Here is a 19,449-nt window from a genome sequence, read left to right as displayed (position 1 = left end):
TTCAATGTATTCCTATTTCAACATTAACAGGCATGAAACCAAACCCATAATTCAAAATTATTCCGATTTCAACATTAACAGAGCATAATGAAACCAAACCCATAATTCAATGTATTCCTATTTCAACATTAACAGAGCATAATAATGAAACCAAATCCCATAATTCAATTATTCCTATTTCATTAACAGAGCATAATGAAACCAAACCCATGAATTCAAATGTATTCCTATTTCAACATTAACAGAGCATAATGAAACCAAACCCATTCAAATTATTCCGATTTCAACATTAACAGAGCATAATGAAACCCCCATAATTCAAATTATTCGATTTCAGCATTAACAGAGCATAATGAAACCAAACCCATAATTCAAATTATTCGATTTCAACATTAACAGAGCATAATGAAACCAAACCCATATTCAATGTATTCTATTTCAACATTAGGCATAATGAAACCAAACCCATAATTCAAATTATTCCGATTTCAACATTGAAGGCATAATGAAACCAAACCCATAATTCAATGTATTCCTATTTCAACATTAACAGAGCATAATGAAACCAAACCAATAATTCAATGTATTCCCTATTTCAACATTAACAGGCATAATGAAACCAAACCCATAATTCAAATTATTCCGATTTCAACATTAACAGAGCATAATAAAACCAAACCCATAATTCAAATGTATTCCTATTTCAACATTAACAGAGCATAATGAAACCAAACCCATAATTCAATGTATCCTATTTCAACATTAACATTAAGAGCATAATGAAACCAAACCCATAATTCAAATTATTCGATTTCAACATAACAGAGCATAATGAAACCAAACATAATTCAAATTATTCTGATTTCAACATTGACAGAGCATAATGAAACCAATAATTCAATGTATTCCTATTTCAACATTAACAAGCATAATGAAACCAAACACATAATTCAAATTATTCCGATTTCAACATTAACAGAGCATAATGAAACCAAACCATAATTCAAATATTCCTGATTTCAACATTGACAGAGCATAATGAAACCAACCCATAATTCAATGTATTCCGATTTCAACATTAACAGAGCATAATGAAACCAAACCCATAATTCAATGCAATGTATTCCTATTTCAACATTAACAGAGCATAATGAAACCAAACCCCATAATTCAATGTATTCCTATTTCAACATTAACAGAGCATAATGAAACCAAACCCATAATTCAAATTATTCTGATTTCAACATTAACAGAGCATAATGAAACCAAACCCATAATTCAAATTATTCCTATTTCCAGCATTAACAGAGCATAATGAAACCAAACCCATAATTCAAATTATTCCTATTTCAGCACATTATGAGCATAATGAAACCAAACCCATAATTCAATTATTCCTATTAACAGAGCATAATGAAACCAAACCATAATTCAATGTATTCCTATTTCAACATTAACAGAGCATAATGAAACCAAACCCATAATTCAATGTATTCTATTTCAACATTAACAGAGCATAATGAAACCAAACCCATAATTCAATGTATTCCTATTTCAACATTAACAGAGCAATAATGAAACCAAACCCATAATTCAAATTATTGATTTCAGCATTAACAGAGCATAATGAAACCAAACCCATAATTCAATGTATTCCTATTTCAACATTAACAGAGCATAATGAAACCAAACCAATAATTCAAATGTATTCCTATTTCAACATTAACAGAGCATAATGAAACCAAACCATAATTCAAATTATTCCGATTTCAACATTAACAGAGCATAATGAAACCAAACCCATAATTCAAATTATTCTGATTTCAACATTAACAGAGCATATGAAACCAAACCCATAATTCAAATTATTCCGATTTCAGCATTAACAGAGCATAATGAAACCAAACCCATAATTCAAATTATTCCGATTTCAACATTAACAGAGCATAATGAAACCAAACCCATAATTCAAATTATTCTGATTTCAACATTGACAGAGCATAATGAAACCAAACCCATAATTCAATGTATTCCTATTTCAACATTAACAGAGCATAATGAAACCAAACCCATAATTCAATGTATTCCTATTTCAACATTAACAGAGCATAAAAACCCATAATTCAAATTATTCTGATTTCAACATTGACAGAGCATAATGAAACCAAACCCATAATTCAACATATTCTATTTCAACATTAACAGAGCATAATGAAACCAAACCAATAATTCAATGTATTCCTATTTCAAGCATTAACAGAGCATAATGAAACCAAACCCATAATTCAAATTATTCCGATTTCAGCATTAACAGAGTATAATGAAACCAGACCCATGAATTCAAATTATTCCTATTTCAAGCATTAACAGAGCATAATGAAACCAAACCCATTGTTCAATTGTTTCGATTTCAACGGTAAAACGGGCATAATGAGAATAAAGCACATGAATTCAATGTATTCCTATTTCAGCATTGAACAGAGCATAGTCAAACCAAACCCATAATTCAAATTATTCTGGTTTCAGCATTGAAGAGCATAATGAAACCAAACCCATAATTTCAATGTATTCCTATTTCAGCATTGACAGAGCATAATGAAACCAGGCCAAAAATTCAAAATGTTCCGATTTCAACATTGACAGAGCATAATGAAACCAAGACCCAATGATTCAATGTGTTCCTATTTCAGCATTAACAGAGCATAATAAGAACCAAACCCATAATTCAAATTATTCCGATTTCAACATTAACGGAGCATAATGAAACCAAACCCATAATTCAATGTATTCCTATATCAGCATTAACCTGGAGGCATAATGAAACCAAACCCATAATTCAAGTAATTCCGATTTCAGCATTAACAGGGCGCATACCAGGCCATGCGGTGGATTCAAATTCCTCCGTTTTGCAGCTTGATAACGGAGCATGTAAGAGAGCAAAAGCATACATGGTCAAATGTATTCCTATTTCCAGCATTGGCAGGGGCATAGTAAGAACCAAACCCATAATTCAGGTTATTCCGAGTTTCAACCATAACAGAGCATAATGAAACAAACCCATAATTCAGTAATTCCTATTTCAGCATTGACAGGAGCATAATGGAAACCAAACCAATAATTCAATGTGTTTCTATATTCAACATTAACAGGCATGAAGAGCCAGACCATGAATTCAAATTATTCTGGTTTCAACATTGACGGAGTCGAACCAAATATAATTCAATTATTCCTATTTCAGCATTAACAGAGCATAATGAATGACATAATTCAAATTATTCCTATTTCAGCATTGACAGAGCAGCTCATGAAACCAAACCCATAATTCAAATTATTCCGATTTCAGCATTGACAGGCATATAAGAACCAAACCAATAATTCAAGGCCTTATTCCTGATTTCAGCATTAACAGGCATAATGAAACCAAACACATAATTCAAATTATTCTGATTTCAACATTGACAGAGCATAATGAAACCAAACCCATAATTCAAGTTATTCTGATTTCAACATTAACAGAGCATAGCAAGAAACCAAACCCATGAATTCAATGTATTCCTATTTCAACATTAACGGAGCATAATGAGACCAAAGCATTAACATTCAAGTGTATTCCTATTTCAACAATAACAGAGCATAATGAGCAAACCCATAATTCAGTGTTCCTATTTCAGCATTAACAGAGAATAACCAAACCCATAATTCAAATTATTCACAGTTCAGCATTGACAGGCATAATAGACCAGGCCATAGACGTATTCCTATTTCAGCATTGACAGCATAATGAAGAAAGGCCCATGATTCAGTGTATTTCCTATTTCAGCATTAACAGGCATAATGAAACCAAACCATAATTCAAATTATTCCTGTTTCAACATTAACGGGCATAATAAGAGCCCAGGCACATGGCCTCAATGTGTTCTGGGTTTCAACATTGACGGGTAATGAAACCACCATAATTCAATTGTTCTGGTTCCAGCATTGACAGGCATAATGAAACCAAACCCATGATTCAGTGTGTTCCCTATTTCAGCATTAACAGAGCATAATGAGCCAAACATAATTCAGTGTTCCTATTTCAACATTAACAGGCATATGGAACCAGACCCATAATTCAAATTATTCTGATTTCAGCATTAACAGGCATAGTGAAACCAAACCATGATTCAAGTGTATTCCTATTTCAACATTAACATAGCATAAGGAAAGACCAGGCCCATAATTCAATGTATTCCGATTTCAACATTGACAGGGCATAATGAAACCAAACCAATAATTCAAGTATTATTCCTATTTCAGCATTAACAGAGCATAATGAAACCAAACCCATGAATTCAAATTATTCCGATTTCAACATTAACAGAGCATAATGGAGACCAAACCCATTAATTCAGTAGCCATTCTATATCGGCATCAACAGAGCATAATAAGCCAAACCCATAATTCCAGGTGCATTCCAGTTTCAAGCATTAACAGGGCGTAATGAAACCAAACCCATAATTCAAATTATTCCGATTTCAACATTAACAGAGCATAATAAGAAACAAACCCATAATTCAAATTATTCCGATTTCAGCATTAACGGGGCATAATGAAACCAAACCCATAATTCAGCGTATTCCTATTTCAGCATTAACAGAGCATAATGGAGAATAGACCCATGATTTAAATTGTTCCGATTTCAGCATTAACAGAGCATAATGAAAACAGGCCCATAATTCAATGTGTTTTCCTATTTCAGCATTAACAGGCATAATGAAACCAAACCCATAATTCAAGTGTGATTCCTATATCAGCATTAACGGAGCATAATGAAACCAGAGCCATAATTCAAATGTATTCCGGTTTCAACATTAACAGGAGCATAATGAAGACCCATAATTCAAATTATTCTGGTTCCAGCATTGACGGAGCATGTGAAACCAGGCCCATGAATTCAGTGTGTTCCTATTTCACATTAACAGGGCATAGAGCCAAACACATGATTCAGGTTATTCCTATTTCAACATTAACAGAGCATAGTGGAACCAAACCCATAATTCAAATTATTCTGGTTTCAGCATTGACAGAGGAGAATAATGAGAGCCAATGATAATTCAATTATACATTCCATATCAGCATTAACAGAGCATAATGAAACCAAACCCATGATTCAAATTATTCCGATTTCAACATTAACAGAGCATAATGAAACCAAACCCATAATTCCAGATTATTCTGATTTCAACATTAACGGAGCATAATGAAACCAAGGCCATGAATTCAGTGTTATTCAGATTTCGGCATTAACGGAGCATAATGAAACCAAACCCATAATTCAGTAATGTTCCGATTTCAACATTAACGGAGCATAATGAAGCCAGACACATAATTCAATGTGTTCCTATTTCAGCATTAACAGAGCATAATGAAACCAAAACCCATGATTCAAATTATTCTGATTTCAGCATTGACGGAGCATAATGTGAACCAGACCCATGATTCAATGTATTCCTATTTCAAGCATTAACGGAACATAATGAAACCAAGCCCATAATTCAGCGTGTTCCTATTTCAACATTAACAGGGCATGGTGAAACCAGACCAATAGTTCAATGTGTTTCTATATCAGCATTAACAGAGCATAGTAGAACCAAACCCATGATTCAATGTATTCCTATTTCAGCATTAACGGAGCATAATGAGACCAAACCCATGATTCAATGTATTCCTATTTGAACATTAATAGAGAGCATAGTGAAACCAAACAATATAATTCAGTGTATTCCTATTTCAACATTAACGGAGCATAGTGAAACCAAACCCATGAATTCAAATTATATTCTATTTCAGCATTAACAGGGCATAAGGAAACCAGAGCCATGATTCAATGTGTTCCTATTTCAGCATTAACAGAGCATAATGAAACCAAAAACCAATGATTCAAATGCATTCCTATTTCAGCATTGAACAGAGCATAATGAAACCAAACCCGCCAATTCAAATTATTCCGATTTCAGCATTAACAGAGCACAATGAAACCAAACCCATAATTCAAATTGTTCCTATTTCAACATTGACGGTGCATAATGAGACCAGGCCCATAATTCAATGTATTCCCATTTCAACGTTAACGGAGCATAATGGAAATAAACCCATAATTCAAATTGTTCCGATTTCAGCATTAACGGAGGCATAATGAATAGGCCCACATAATTCAAATTATTCTGTTTTCAGCATTAACAGAGCATGATGAAACCAGGCCCATATCTCAGGTTATTCTGATTTCAGCATTAACAGAGCATAGTGAGAGCTGAACCCATGATTCCAGGTGTTTCGATTTCAGCATTAACAGAGCATAATGAGAGCCAAAGCCATAATTCAAATTATTCTTGATTTCAGCATTGACGGAGCATAATGAAACCAAACCCATAATTCTTGTAATATTCCTATTTCAGCATTAACAGAGCATAATGAGACCAAACCTATAATTCAATGTATTCCTATTTCAGCATTAACAGAGCATAATGAAACCAAACCCATAATTCAAATTATTCTGATTTCAACATTGACAGAGCATAATGAAACCAGAGCCCATATTCCAGCGTGTTCCTATTTCCAGCATTAACAAGGCATAGATGAAACCAAACCAATAATTCAATGTATTCCTATATCAGCATTAACAGAGCATAGTAAGAGCTAGGCTATAATTCCAAATTATTCCGATTTCAGCATTAACAGAGCATAATGAAGACCAAACCCATAATTCAAATTGTCTTCGATTTCAACATTAATAGGCATAGTGAAACCAAACCCATGATTCAAATTATTCTGATTTCAACATTAACAGAGCATAGTAGAGCCAAACCCATGAATTCCAATGTATTCCTATTTCAACATTAACAGAGCATAATGAAACCAAACCCATAATTCAAATTATTATTCTGATTTCAGCATTGAAAGGGCATATAGTAAGAGGCCAAACCCATAATTCAGTGTATTCCTATTTCAACATTAACAGAGCAGCATGAAACCAAACCCATAATTCAAATTATTCTGATTTCAACATTGAACAGAGCATAATGAGGAATAAACCAATAATTCAATATGTTCCTATTTCAACAATGGAGCAGAGTATAATGAAAGCCAAACCCATAATTCAGGTTATTCCGGGTTCAACATTAACAGAGCATAATGAAACCAAAACCCATAATTCAATGTGTATTCTATTTCAGCATTAACAGAGCAGGGCATGAAACCATAGGCATAATTCCAGTTATTCCGATTTCAAACATTAACAGAGCATAATGAAACCAAACCCATAATTGAAGGCATGCCGATTTCAACATTAACAGAGCATAATGAAACCAAACCCATAATTCAACGTGTATTCCTATTTCAACATTAACAGAGCATAATGAAACCAAACCCATAATTCAAATTATTCCGATTTCAGCATTAACAGAGCATAATGAAAACAAACCCATAATTCAATGTATTATTCCCATTTCAACATTAACAGAGCATAATGAAACCAAACCAATAATTCAATGTATTCCTATAGCTGCATTAACAGAGCATAATTAGGCCAAACCCATAATTCAAATTATTCCGATTTCAACATTAACAGAGCATAATGAAAACCAAACCCATAATTCAACCCATATTTCTGATTTCAATATTGACAGAGCATAATGAAACCAAACCCATAATTCAATGTATTTCTATTTCAGCATTAACAGAGCATAATGAAACCAAACACATAATTCAAATTATTCCGATTTCAACATTAACAGAGCATAATGAAACCTTGGCCATAATTCAAATTTTATTCTGATTTTGAACATTACTGGAAAGCATAATGAAACCAAACCAATAATTCAATGTATTCCTATTTCAACATTAACAGAGCATAATGAAACCAAACCCATGATTCAGGGTTGATCCGATTTCAACATTAACAGAGTATAATGAAACCAAACCCATGAATTCAGGTTATTCTGGTTTCAGCATTGAACAGAGCATAATGAAACCAAAACCCATAATTCAATGTGTATTCCGATTTCAGCATTGACAGGGCATAATGAGAACCAGGCCCATAATTCAATGTATTCCTATTTCAACATTAACAGAGCATAATGGGCCAGGCACATAATTCAATGTATTCCTGTTTCAGCATTAACAGAGCATAATGAAACCAAACCCATGATTCCTATTATTCTGATTTCAACATTAACAGAGCATAATGAAACCAAACCCATAATTCAACGTATTCCTATTTCAACATTAACAGAGCATAATGAAACCAAACCCATAATTCAATGTATTCCTATTTCAACATTGACAGAGCATAATGAAACCAAACCCATAATTCAAATTATTCCGATTTCAGCATTAACAGAGCATAATGAAACCAAACCCATAATTCAATGTATTCCTATTTCAACATTAACAGAGCATAATGCAAGATGAGCCAATAATTTCAATGTATTCCTATATCAACATTAACGGAGCATAATGAAAACCAAACCCATAATTCAAATTATTCCGATTTCAACATTAACAGAGCATAATGAAACCAAACCCATAATTCAAATTATTCTGATTTCAACATTGACAGAGCATAATGAAACCAAACCCATAATTCAATGTATTCCTATTTCAACATTAACAGAGCATAGTGAAACCAAACCCATAATTCAATGCTATTCCGATTTCAACATTAACAGAGCATAATGAAACCAAACCCATAATTCAATTATTCTGAGTTTCAACATTGACAGAGCATAATGAAACCAAACCCATAATTCAATGTGTTCCGATTTCAACATTGACAGAGCATAATGAAACCAAACCCATAATTCAATGTATTCCTATTTCAACATTAACAGAGCATAATGAAACCAAACACATAATTCAAATGTATTCCTGTTTCCAGCGATTAACGGAGCATGATGGAACCAGGCCATAATTCAGATTATTCTGAGTTTTCAGCATTGACAGGGGCATAATGGAGCCAGACCCATGAATTCGGCGTATTTCCTATCCCAACATTAACAGAGCATAGTGAAACCAAACCCATAATTCAGCGATTATTCTGATTTCAACATTAACGGAGCATGGTGAAACCAAACCAATAATTCAATGTATTCCTATATCAACATTAACGGGGCATAATGAAACCAACCTATAATTCAATGTTGTTCCTATTTCAGGCATTAACCGGGCATAATGAAACCAAACCCATAATTCAATGTGTATTCCTATTTCAGACATTAACGGAGCATGGTGAGAACCAAACACATAATTCAATGTGTTCCTATTTCCAACATTAACAGAGCATGATTAAGAATGGAATACATAATTCAAGTTATTCTGGGTTTCAACATTAACAGGAGCATAGTGGAGACCAAAACCCATAATTCAATGTGTTCCTATTTCAACATTAACAGAGCATAATGAAACCAAACCATAATTCAACGTATTCCTATTTCAACATTAACAGAGCATAATGAAACCAAACCAATAATTCAATGTATTCCTATTTCAACATTAACAGAGCATAATGAAACCAAACCATAATAAATTATTCTGATTTCAACATTGACAGAGCATAATGAAACCAAACCCATAATTCAAATTATTCTGATTTCAACATTGACAGAGCATAATGAAACCAAACCCATAATTCAATGTATTCCTATTTCAACATTAACAGAGCATAATGAAACCAAACCCATAATTCAAATTATTCTGATTTCAACATTGACAGAGCATAATGAAACCAAACCCATAATTCAAATTATTCTGATTTCAACATTGACAGAGCATAATGAAACCAAACCCATAATTCAATGTATTCCTATTTCAACATTAACAGAGCATAATGAAACCAAACACATAATTCAATGTATTCCTATTTCAACATTAACAGAGCATAATGAAACCAAACCCATAATTCAATGTATTCCTATTTCAACATTGACAGAGCATAATGAAACCAAACCCATAATTCAAATTATTCCGATTTCAACATTGACAGAGCATAATGAAACCAAACCAATAATTCAATGTATTCCTATTTCAACATTAACAGAGCATAATGAAACCAAACCCATAATTCAATGTATTCCTATTTCAACATTAACAGAGCATAATGAAACCAAACCAATAATTCAATGTATTCCTATTTCAGCATTAACAGAGCATAATGAAACCAAACCCATAATTCAAATTATTCCGATTTCAACATTAACAGAGCATAATGAAACCAAACCCATAATTCAATGTATTCCTATTTCACACATTAACAGAGCATAATGAAACCAACCCAATAATTCAATGTATTCTATATCAACATTAACAGAGCATAATGAAACCAAACCCATAATTCAAATTATTCCGATTTCAACATTAACAGAGCATAATGAAACCAAACCCATAATTCAAATTATTCTGATTTCAGCATTAACAGAGCATAATGAAACCAAACCCATAATTCAAATTATTCCGATTTCAGCATTAACAGAGCATAATGAAACCAAACCCATAATTCAAATTATTTCGATTTCAACATTAACAGAGCATAATGAAACCAAACCCATAATTCAAATTATTCTGATTTCAACATTAACAGAGCATAATGAAACCAAACCCATAATTCAATGTATTCCTATTTCAACATTAACAGAGCATAATGAAACCAAACCCATAATTCAATGTATTCCTATTTCAACATTAACAGGAGCATAATGAAACCAAACCCATAATTCAAATTATTCTGATTTCAAGCATTGACAGAGCATAATGAAACCAAACCCATGAATTCAATGTATTCCTATTTCAACATTAACAGAGCAAAATGAAACCAAACCAATAATTCAATGTATTCCTATATCAGCATTAACAGAGCATAATGAAACCAAACCCATAATTCAAATTATTCCTATTTCAACATTAACAGAGCATAATGAAACCAAACCAATAATTCAAATTATTCCTATTTCAACATTAACAGAGCATAATGAAACCAAACCCATAATTCAAATTATTCCGATTTCAACATTAACAGAGCATAATGAAACCAAACCCATAATTCAAATTATTCCGATTTCAACATTAACAGAGCATAATGAAACCAAACCCATAATTCAAATTATTCTGATTTCAACATTGACAGAGCATAATGAAACCAAACCCATAAATTCAAATTATTCTGATTTCAACATTAACAGAGCATAATGAAACCAAACCCATAATTCAATGTATTCCTATTTCAACATTAACAGAGCATAATGAAACCAAACACATAATTCAATGTATTCTATTTCAACATTAACAGAGCATAATGAAACCAAACCCATAATTCAAATTATTCTGATTTCAACATTGAAAGAGCATAATGAAACCAAACCCATAATTCAATGTATTCCTATTTCAACATTGACAGAGCATAATGAAACCAAACCCATAATTCAAATTATTCCGATTTCAACATTGACAGAGCATAATGAAACCAAACCCAATAATTCAATGTATTCCTATTTCAACATTAACAGAGCATAATGAAACCAAACCCATAATTCAAATTATTCCGATTTCAACATTAACAGAGCATAATGAAACCAAACCCATAATTCAATGTATTCCTATATTCAACATTAACAGAGCATAATGAAACCAAACCCATAATTCAAATTATTCCGATTTCAACATTAACAGAGCATAATGAAACCAAACCCATAATTCAAATTATTCCGATTTCAACATTAACAGAGCATAATGAAACAAACCCATAATTCAAATGTATTCCTATTTCAACATTAACAGAGCATAATGAAACCAAACCCATAATTCAAATTATTCCGATTTCAACATTAACAGAGCATAATGAAACCAAACCCATAATTCAATGTATTCCTATTTCAACATTAACAGAGCATAATGAAACCAAACCAATAATTCAATGTATTCCTATATCAACATTAACAGAGCATAATGAAACCAAACCCATAATTCAAATTATTCCGATTTCAACATTAACAGAGCATAATGAAACCAAACCCATAATTCAAATTATTCTGATTTCAACATTGACAGAGCATAATGAAACCAAACCCATAATTCAATGTATTCCTATTTCAACATTAACAGAGCATAATGAAACCAAACCCATAATTCAATGTATTCCGATTTCAACATTAACAGAGCATAATGAAACCAAACCCATAATTCAAATTATTCTGATTTCAACATTGACAGAGCATAATGAAACCAAACCAATAATTCAATGTATTCCTATATTCAACATTAACAGAGCATAATGAAACCAAACCCATAATTCAAATTATTCCGATTTCAACATTAACAGAGCATAATGAAACCAAACCCATAATTCAAATTATTCTGATTTCAACATTGACAGAGCATAATGAAACCAAACCCATAATTCAATGTATTCCGATTTCAACATTGACAGAGCATAATGAAACCAAACCCATAATTCAATGTATTCCTATTTCAACATTAACAGAGCATAATGAAACCAAACACATAATTCAATGTATTCCTATTTCAACATTGACAGAGCATAATGAAACCAAACCCATAATTCAACGTATTCCTATTTCAACATTAACAGAGCATAATGAAACCAAACCCATAATTCAACGTATTCCTATTTCAACATTAACAGAGCATAATGAAACCAAACCCATAATTCAACGTATTCCTATATCAACATTAACAGAGCATAATGAAACCAAACCCATAATTCAATGTATTCCTATATCAACATTGACAGAGCATAATGAAACCAAACCCATAATTCAAATTATTCTGATTTCAACATTGACAGAGCATAATGAAACCAAACCCATAATTCAAATTATTCTGATTTCAACATTGACAGAGCATAATGAAACCAAACCCATAATTCAATGTATTCCTATTTCAACATTAACAGAGCATAATGAAACCAAACCCATAATTCAATGTATTCCTATTTGAACATTAACAGAGCATAATGAAACCAAACCCATAATTCAATGGAGAAAAAAACCCAAACAAACTGGAAGTTAATTTTCTTGATTCTACTCAGATAATGAAATATAGAAAAATTATCTTGAAGTATTGAATAAAAATAATGGAAATGTTGTCAGCAGATGGCATGAAATTCTTTAATAATAAATTGTATTTTTTTGTAATGGTATAAATAAGTGATTTTGGCAAAACAACACACACTTGAAGACATACAGTGAAAACCTGTGAAGTGTGCGACACTGTTTCAATCTCATTGGACTTTTTTTTTCTTTATTCTGTACACAAAGTTATTTCTTCTATTGCACTTTTGAGACTGGGACTAATGTGGTTTTTAAAATTGTTTCCACATATCATCATTTATTACTATGTGTGGTTTTTAAAACTGTCGCACAGATTGACTGTTTTCACCTACTGATGGAGAACAGATACATGACATTTTATACCTGGTAATTTTTGTTTTTGAATTTTGCGCAAAGCTACACGAGGGCCATCTGTGCTAGCCGTGCCTAATTTATGAGTGAAAGACTAAAGGGAAGGCAACTAGTCATCACTACCCAGTGCCAATTCTTAAGCTACTCTTTTATCAACAAATAGTGGGATTGACCATAACATTACAATGTCCCCATGGCTGAAAGGACGAGGATGTTTGGTGCAATGAGGATTCGAACCATGATCGTCACACGACAAGTCGAATGCCTTAATCCACCTGGCCATGCCAGGCCACCCGGTAATGACTGACACAAACTATTTGATGAAGAGAAACCCAATTGAAATAAAAATGTATCTCAAGACAGCTGATATGGGTATTAACACTTTTATTGGTAAGGAGTGAACAACGTTTTGACCTTCCTAGGTAATCTTCAGGTTTAGACACGAGTACTGATTTCAACTGCTAGTGTGTACATAACTCATATTTTTACCATCTGAAGAACAAATGGTTACACCGATTTATTTTGAAAACAAATGTATTACTTTTCTTTAATATAACCAGTTTGTACAGTATCTTATATTATTAAGATAAATATCTAAGCATGAAAGACTGGGGTTTTAATTCTGAACCAAATATACGGTCTGAACAACCTTGGAAGTCTACAACGTTTCTCTCTCTCTCTCTCTTTTAACCTTTGACTGCAGTAATAAAAGCTAGTCAGCAGCATTGACCACCACAAAGTCCTTTAACTGAATAACTACAGCTAATAGAATGATCAGTTACATTAGGTCACAAATGTTATGATCCTTGGTGTATCATTAACCATTGGGTTATGGCAACAATAAAATAAGATGGATAAAACCACTTTGAGATTTGTTAGTTGACAAACAACAACTGTTTGTTGTAAACGATCTATGGCAACAATAAAACAAGATGGATAAAACCACTTAGAGATTTGTTAGTTGACAAACAACAACTGTTTGTTGTAAACGATCTATGGCAACAATAAAACAAGATGGATAAAACCACTTAGAGATTTGTTAGTTGACAAACAACAACTGTTTGTTGTAAACGATCTATGGCAACAATAAAACAAGATGGATAAAACCACTTAGAGATTTGTTAGTTGACAAACAACAACTGTTTATTGTAAACGATCTATGGCAACAATAAAACAAGATGGATAAAACCACTTTGAGATTTGTTAGTTGACAAACAACAACTGTTTGTTGTAAACGATCTATGGCAACAATAAAATAAGATGGATAAAACCACTTAGAGATTTGTTAGTTGACAAACAACAACTGTTTGTTGTAAACGATCTATGGCAACAATTAAACAAGATGGATAAAACCACTTTGAGATTTGTTAGTTGACAAACAACAACTGTTTATTGTAAACGATCTATGGCAACAATAAAACAAGATGGATAAAACCACTTTGAGATTTGTTAGTTGACAAACAACAACTGTTTATTGTAAACGATCTATGGCAACAATAAAACAAGATGGATAAAACCACTTAGAGATTTGTTAGTTGACAAACAACAACTGTTTATTGAGATTTGTTAGTTGACAAACAACAACTGTTTGAGATTTGTTAGTTGACAAACAACAACTGTTTATTGAGATTTGTTAGTTGACAAACAACAACTGTTTATTGAGATTTGTTAGTTGACAAACAACAACTGTTTATTGAGATTTGTTAGTTGACAAACAACAACTGTTTATTGTAAACGATCAATACCAAAAACTGCTTCTCTTCACCACCAGATTTGTCTCATTTCTCTTTAACATTTTATCAAAATTTTTGAATTAAATTATAGAACTTAAATACAAAGTTATTATTCTGTTTCATCTGAATATATTATCTACAGTAATGTAGTGTTCTTGGTCTAGAATAACAACTACACATCTGTTGTACTTGTCACATTTTTGGATTAACACTTAACTCTGTTTAATGTTACAGTGAAATGCATGGTGGATCTCTTTTTTTTTTTTAAATGACTGATTTCAGAAGGAACAGTTGCTGATGGAACATTGCCATTGGTTGGTGTCATAGTGATTCTTGGGATAATCCTATTGATTGCAGTAGGTGCCACAGGTTACCACCTATGGTCACAACCTCACCTTAATATGCGGGGCAAGGAACATGCCAACAACAAGAAGACATTGGATAACATTTTCGTAACAAATAACAAACACATAAGCAGTCAGCAAACAGTGTCAACCCACGAAATGTTCAAGAAACCAGGTCTAGTAAGTGTATAACTTTTGAGGTAAGAGGAAACATGTCTTAAAGTCTGTAAACAGTAGCAGTTACATATCTGCCCCCACAAAAGCTATTTATTTATCAATAACACTAAGACTACAGTACTATAAGGTTCAACAAAGTAATGTTTTACTAATAAACTTCTTAAACCTCAGTTTCATTGTGCACACAAACATGTATTTTAGTTCCATCTCACTTTGTAGACAGAACAAACAAACAAAAATGAGCACGATTTATGGCTTTACATTAAAAAAAATACTTTTCTTTCTTAATAGTGAGGGAATGGGACATCATATTTTCTAACACTTAAACCACCAGTACAATGCTAACTTATTTTATTCCATGAGTCACCCTAAGCCTTTTGTCAAATTATATTTACGCTATTGCAAAGAAATACAGCAATCTTAAAAATTAAAATTTTCTGTTCAATACAGCCATATAAATATTAAAAAAGATCCAGTGCCACGTAAAAATTCTAATAAACGACAGAGATTTGTTATTGGACACAAAACTACACAAAAAACCATCTGTACTCTGCACACCATGGGTATCAAAACCCTGTTTCTTGCAGTATATGACCACAGATATACTACTGTGCCACTATACAGTGCATTGGAGAATAAAGTGGGACTATATATGTGTTGAGCCAAGTTTCTAAATAAGCTGTCATGAGCAAAAAATGAGAGAGAAAAGAAAATGGTCAAAATGGTATTGACGATGGAGAAAGGGGATATATTTTACTTATACTAATGAAATATTAGCACCTCTTCACCAAATAGACTGGTCATCAATGTATATTTCTCATTACTGGAAAATCTGAAGTGTCATTTCTGTACACCCAAACTGTCAATGTTACGTTTTCTCCACCCTTGACTGTTGTAGTTCAAGTCTTCAGAGCACAACTCTCGGCTTGCATGTGGAATCTAATTTACAAGTACGATTTCCTAAAAAAAGATATCCACATAGCTTTTTCTTCTCCCCCCAAAACAATGTGCAACAGGTAGGATCCTCAGCAAGCAGGATAAACGGTTTACGAGGTACAGTAATGAGATAAGTTAAGCAATAACTAAAAGGTATTCATAAGGATATGAAGTGTTGAATTTCTCGTTATGTTTGTTGTCTGTTAATACTATTTCCATGTTCTTTTTAGAACTTATGCAATACCCGAGCTTGGTGTTCGAGTTATAGTAACCCCTAGGGTTCAGACACAAGCATTCCAATTTAGAAATGATGCCCGTGCTAACTATCCAAAAGCATCAAGAATATATTTTAATTGGAAAGTGAGCTATCACAGTTAGCCCATACATATGGGAGTGAACAGCCAGTTAAGTGAATCAAACCTTATACCCTATGATATGCATCCTGGCCTTTAGTGCAGAAAGCTTCAGTTATATGTAAATATATGTAATTTTCTATCCTAATTAAGGAAATAAAAATGGTTATCAATATCCTTCAATCATTTATATCATACTGAAGTGTTCACAGGTTATAAAATGTTTTGCTTCTTTTCAAATATAGAAAAGAAAATATCAAACTTCAGTAAATGATACAGTTACAAAACAAATAGGTTCGAAACCATGTTCACAACTGTTCGACTAATGAAGGTTAAATATTTTAATACATTTTAAAACTTTAGTTCAACACAACTGACTTCAAAAATACAAAATTTGATAACATCCAATATTTGTTTTGTTTATAAAGCACAGAGCAGGATATCGGGCTACGTGTGCTGTGTCAACTGTGAGTATTGAAACCAGGTTTCAGCACGAGTCCACAGACACACTGACATTCAATGCTGAACAATTTTTGTCATAAGTTTGCAAATGTATGGTAACACTGCTTAAGGTACACACCTAAATATTTAAAGCAAAAACAAAAACACAATCTTACTGTTCCAATTACACATAATTTGAAGATACCATTGGATATTAAAAACGTAAATAGTTTACCTAACAACAAAAAACTTGCTTCCAAATTATCACATAAATTTGAGAAATGTGATAAAATAAGTAATTTGTTTTGTATAATACTACTGCAGTATCGTTCACCTGTTGTTCATTTGTAAATTGCAACTTTTATACAGATACCAGTGACTAATTAATTAAACTGAATTAATGAATATTAACAAAATTCTTTGTTATTTGAACATTAAATGCAATATAGTAGGAAGAGAAATGTCTTGAAACAGTGCAAAAGTTTCATTCTTATTTTAATTGGATTTTACAAGTGTACAGAGTAGGAATATTTCTGTGTTACTACACTTTGTTAAAGGCACATTGATTAGATCCCCAAATAAAATAGTTCTTTACTCATTTTAAGAACTGCACAGTTATTGTAATTTTGTAATTTGAATAAACTGAACATATTTTATGTATCAGTGATTTATAATTTTTGTGGTTGTTACTCTAAATGCAAATTTAACTTTCCTCTGACACCCAAAACAAAGAATTTGGTATTTTTATCTGAATGCATCTTATGTGACACAGGGCTAAAGGGTCAGGCCAGAGAATCTTAAGATTCATACCTAATTTAGTACAGTTGACCAGAGGGAGGAATACAGACCACCAGTTCTTGATCAAATTGACCAATATTAACCCCCCCCCAGTCTAATATAAGGAGTGTGTACGAGTGTGACCCTTTGATACACAGTGCAGCATGCTAGTAAAGAGGCAACAGTTCTTGATCAAATTGACCAATATTAACCCCCCCAGTCTAATATAAGGAGTGTGTACAGGTGTGACCCTTTTGATACACAGTGCAGCATGCTAGTAAAGAGGCAACAGTTCTTGATCAAATTGACCAATATTACCCCCCCCCAGTCTAATATAAGGAGTGTGTACATGAGTGTGACCCTTTGATACACAGTGCAGCATGCTAGTAAAGAGGCAACAGTTCTTGATCAAATTGACCAATATTAACAACCCCCAGTCTAATATAAGGAGTGTGTACAGGAGTGTGACCCTTTTGATACACAGTGCAGCATGCTAGTAAAGAGGCAACAGTTCTTGATCAAATTGACCAATATTAACAACCCCCAGTCTAATATAAGGAGTGTGTACACGAGTGTGACCCTTTTGATACACAGTGCAGCATGCAACACTCAAGGAACAGAAATATCTCGGGACTTACTATTAATACATTGTAATTAGTTACGTAAACTTCAGAACTACACAAACGAATTAGGTTAAAAGGCATACTGTTCAGGAAAACAGCTCCTGCATCAATATTATACAAACTTAAAACAAATTGTAGAAGATAACTTGAAGCTCCTGGAAACTGATTTTTAAAAGGTTCATTAACCTCCAATCACACACTTACATAATTCTACAGAATTAAACTTTTTTTGTTTGATTGACATCTTACACCTTAAAAAGTTTTCAATGGATAAGCTCAGACTGTACATGAAGACCTGCTAGTATTACCAAACTTAAGAACAAAGTTTGTTTGTAACTTTTCCCCTTAGTTTTAACTTTCAAATAATTTCATATTTTAAATCTCAGAGAATGGACAAGTTGTTGTAAGGAAAGATGTTACAAATGGTTGGTTAAGAGTTTTAAATTCTGATGAAAATTTTAAATAATAAGTTGATTTTTTAAAAACTTATAAAACAAGAACAGTAATTGTCTTGTACCCCCAATTTATAAATGATTTAACAGTGACACCATTTAGGAGTATAGTGGTACTATATAAGCATTGAGCCAAGTTTCTTTATTTAACTGCACACAAATAAA

This window comes from Tachypleus tridentatus, chromosome 3, assembly GCF_004210375.1.
Source record: "Tachypleus tridentatus isolate NWPU-2018 chromosome 3, ASM421037v1, whole genome shotgun sequence".
Taxonomy (NCBI): Eukaryota; Metazoa; Arthropoda; class Merostomata; order Xiphosura; family Limulidae; genus Tachypleus; species Tachypleus tridentatus.
The sequence above is the reverse complement of the archived record's forward strand: the minus strand, read 5'-3'. Positions refer to the sequence as shown.